The sequence below is a fragment of the Schistocerca nitens genome, chromosome 1, assembly GCF_023898315.1.
Source record: "Schistocerca nitens isolate TAMUIC-IGC-003100 chromosome 1, iqSchNite1.1, whole genome shotgun sequence".
Classification (NCBI taxonomy): Eukaryota; Metazoa; Arthropoda; class Insecta; order Orthoptera; family Acrididae; genus Schistocerca; species Schistocerca nitens.
The window spans coordinates 632,749,285-632,753,830 of record NC_064614.1 but is presented as its reverse complement, the minus strand read 5'-3'; the positions used below and the strand labels follow the sequence as shown (position 1 = coordinate 632,753,830).

Here is a 4,546-nt window from a genome sequence, read left to right as displayed (position 1 = left end):
TGGCAGTGCCGTTTTTTGAATATGGCAACTTTTTATGCAACTGAGGCGACGATTGCATATTTACAAAAAAGTGCTGTAAGTCGTTTGACTGAATATGATGGATACATGCTGGTTGCCCTTTTCGTCTAGCTTGTGACATCATGATTGTGCCGTCATGGGTAAGGATGATGACGTCATTGATTTGAAGAAGAAGGGTGGTTTCCGACGTGGTGCGGACCATCGCCAGGGTTCAAGTTCAGTCACACCGCACCAAATAACTGGTAGCTATACTACTCATCTTTCCTTTACACAGCACAGTCTATGCGCAAGCGTTCGTCAGCTTCCAACACATCCTGTCTGTCACTGTGACACTTATCGAAATAAAGTGGAATGAGGTAGCTCTCTTTGTTTCATGTATTTCTTCAACCAGTGTCAAGTATTTTATAAATTAATATTTCGTAAAAAAACTTTTTTTATTTTACTTCACTTGAAAATATTCTACTAAACTGTTTAATATCTCTTTTAACATCCTTTCGTTAATAACGGAAAAGCCTTTAATTCCGGCCACATCTCAGAGGCGACAGTCATGATACGATCGCTATGGGAACATCCGAGATGCATTAGCGTGATGCACTGACCGATTAATGGGAATGCAGTCCATACGAAGCCGTTTGATAAGAAGACCGTGGGCAGATGAACATCGTGACGAAATGAAACAAGGTGATGCGTACAGTGCAGTGCGAGAAAGCACTGCGTTCCAACCACTGTGAAAGCCGTTAGCATCGGTACGTACAGAAAGACGCACAAAAGCAGAATTTAATTTCTTAAATATATTGTTGCAGATTGGATTAGATTTACTTTCATTCCAATTGATCCGTAGTGAGGAGGTCCTCCATGATGTAGAGCATGTCAGAAAAACAACAATACATGACAAATATTTACAACTAAAACAAATAAGCTAATGTGCCATTCCACAGGTCCCAAGTGGAATGGTAGTCATTTTTTAATGAACACTATATGAAAGACTCATTTTACAAATACTAATGTACTGAATTTAAAACAAAAAAGTTTATTTATTAGGTAATAAACGTGTAATACAACTAGTATAATACTTATTCATAATGAACACATTACTACACTGAAATGGTGCAGAAGTTAGATTGTACTTACACACACACACAGACACACACACACACACACACACACACACATATATATATATATATATATATATATATATATATATATATATATATATATATATATTACTGCACTGAAATTGTGCAGAAGTTATATTGTACTTATATATATACACAAATCAGTTGGTTTTGCTGAGAAATTCATCAACGGAGTAGAAGGAGTTGGCCATAAATAAATCCAAATCCTTTAGGCTTCTCTTAAACTGAATTTCATTGGTTGTTAAGCTTTTTATGGCTGCTCGCAAGTTATTGAAAATGTGTGTTCCCGAATAATGCACACCTTTTTATACAAGAGTAAGTGACTTCAAATCCTTGTGAAAATTATTCTTATTTCTCGTATTGATTCCATGAATCGAGCTGTTGGTTTGAAAAAGTGATATATTTTTAATGACAAATTTCACTAAGGAATAAATATATTGGGAAGCAGTAGTTAGTATGCATAGTTCCCTAAACAGGCTTCTACAGGATGTTCTTGAGTCCACACAACATATAACTCTTACTGCACGTTTTTGTGCCCGGAAAACTTTAGCTTGACTTGATGAATTACCCCAAAAAATAATCCCATATGACAGTATGGAATGAAAGTGAGCACTCTGCGGTAGCCTGCCAGAGAGTAAGTGCAGTTTGTTCCTAGCTGAGTTTCTGAAAGTCTAAAACGTGTCGTTACTATCAATCTATCAGATTACGCAAATGAAATTATTCAAGAGTAACTGTTACTACAAGAGGCGAATTAAATAAGTTGAAAGTGACTGAGTCACCAACGCTACCAGTAATTCTAGACATTTTGCTGAAAGAACACTGAACGAAGGCTGATTTGCTCGGACGTTTGCTTTCCACGTAAATGTCAACAAGTGTTGTACCGGCTGACAGTCTTAGTTGCATGTGGCTCAGTACGGTAATAACTTAAATGACTAAAAGCTTATTTTTTGCTGTTGTCAACACATTCTTAAATGAAAAGTTGCTAGTGATAAGGACACATATAAGGAAATAGATACTTAGGAAGAAGCATGGAGAAATCATATCTATTTAATCTTAAAATTCCGTACATGGTGTTAAAACAAGTTCTATTTAATATGAGAGGTTAATTAATCATTGGCTTCAAGTAACTAAGTAAACTATGACAAGCTCTTGAATAAAGAATAGTTCCTAGCTTACTTTTGTATGTTTCATACATTATTTAGGTTCCATATTAGTTTCTGCGGAGGTTTCTTGTGATGGGAATTCACGTGGACAGTTTGTCAGATATGTATTATATTCTGGCAACTTACGACAAGGCACAGGTATCACTAGTTCCATGGGATCTGTTAGTAGAGTTTCAGTATTTGTGTAGCTGAAGAATGCGCGGAGCACGACTGCTGTTGCTTCGAACGCTGTTGACTGCGGCAGAGACAGTGTCAAGCGAATGCTCTCTTAGTTTAGAAATTTACTCGAATAATGCTTCACGTAATTTATTAAAGCAATATGCAGGAAACAAATGTCACTGCAAAGCAATTTTTATTTACATGTCCCACATTACATTTCGTTTTAATAATCAGAAAAGAAACTATTCTGTTTCGTTCCCGCTTTGATAAATAAATAAAAATTCGAGTGACCTTGTCTGTTAAGAAGGGAAGCTATAGTCATTCTGAAGTTCACAAGATGTGGAGTATGTGAATGAGAACATCCAGACGATGACGCAGTCAATTGTTCGAGTGTTTCACGATATGCCACCAAGGGATCCAGTGAAAACAATCATTCAGTGGCCTAGCATAAGACAGAAAGCATGGATTTGGCAGAAAAAATGCATATACTATGACTATAGCAGTCCCTCCACCTTCTTTCTCTACCACTGCTTGTTGGTCTTGCATAGTGAATAATGCTAAATGTCTCGATAGCATAGAATTTTCCAATCCTTTTTTCAATTTTCGTCCAGACATCCTTACCTCTGGCAGGTCTACGTCGTGACATCCACATGTGTATTTCTACTTTCTCGTGCCATTCTTTATGCTTCCATTCATGGAAATGGAAATCGAAAAGTCTGTCTGCGTTTCCGTTGAACGCCAGTGTACACCATTCACTCGGCTAATCACACACATTAGAGTTAAAGCGCATGCTTTATAACTACGAGCAGCATTACATTATAAGCAGTTCCGCGTATCACAGGCGATCGCCGTGACGCGAAGTGTGGGTGTAGGTGTCAACTGAGTGGCGGTCGCAGTAGCCGCCGCCGCTGCGCCGAGGGTTGACGTCGGGCCACCGAGTCTGCAAAGGTAGGTAGCCAGCCACCAATTCTGCACCAATAATATATCTGACAGAAGGACTATTACCGGCGTGTTAGGATGTGAAATAAATTTTGACCGTGTAGCCGTCAGATTCATACTTCCAAAATATGCACTTTAAGACAAAAAAAGTAGATGTGGTGTACATACACAGACAAACTAGTGATTACAGTTCCAGAAAAATTATATGTTTATTCAAGAGAAAGGAAAAAAAGCACTCCGTCTTCAGGCCACGAGTGGCCTACCGGGACCATGCGACCGCCGCTACTATTCGGTTGAGTAGCTGCTCAATTGGCATCACGAGGCTGAGTGCACCCCGGAAAATGGCAACAGCGCATGGCGGCCCGGATGGACACCCACCCAAGTGCCGACCACGCCCGACAGCGCGTAACTTCGGTGATCTCACGGGAACCGGTGTATCCACTGCGGTAAGGCCGTTGGCTATATTCAAGAGAAAGACCTTCACAAATTCAGGAAGTCAATAACATGTTGCTCCACCTCTGGCGCCTATGAAAGTAGTTATTCGGCTTGGCACTGTTTGACAGAAACTGTCGCCCACCCACTGTCTTCCTGTCATTAGTAGCGCCAAATGACGTTCAACTGGCGCTTTAAATCGTCAAAATCGCGAGATGGTTGGAGGGCTCTGCCCATAATGCTCTCAGTTTAGGAGAGATCTGGCTATCTTGTTGGCCAAGGCTGGGTTTGGCAAGCAGGAAGGCAAGCACTAGAGACTCTCGCCTTGGGAGGAAGGGCATTAGCTTGCTGAAATACAGGCCCAGAATGGCTTGTCACGGAGGGCAACAAAACGGTGTGTAGAATATCGTCGACGTAGCACTGTGCTGTAAGGGTGCACCCCAGACCATCTCTCCTGGTTGCCTTAAGGCGGGAGGCAGTCATGTTGGTGTCTCACCACTGTCTGGGGCGTCTCCAGACACGTTTTCGATGGTCAACAGGACTCAGTTCCAAGAGGAACTCATCACTGAAGACAATTCTGCTCCAGTCAGTGAGATTCCAAGCCGAAGCCGTGTCTGGAGAAGTTCTGCACAGCAGTGAGACACCGACTCACTGTCGCCCGTTATATGGCCTGACAACCAGGGGTGATAGTATGGG

The 4,546-nt window shown here is 41.0% G+C and overlaps 1 pseudogene; it reads right to left on the bottom strand.

Moving 5' to 3' along the window:
- Nucleotides 1-3,760: 3,760 nt before the first annotated feature.
- Nucleotides 3,761-3,878, bottom strand: LOC126207801 (5S ribosomal RNA; annotated as a pseudogene).
- Between the last annotated feature and the right edge of the window lie 668 nt (nucleotides 3,879-4,546).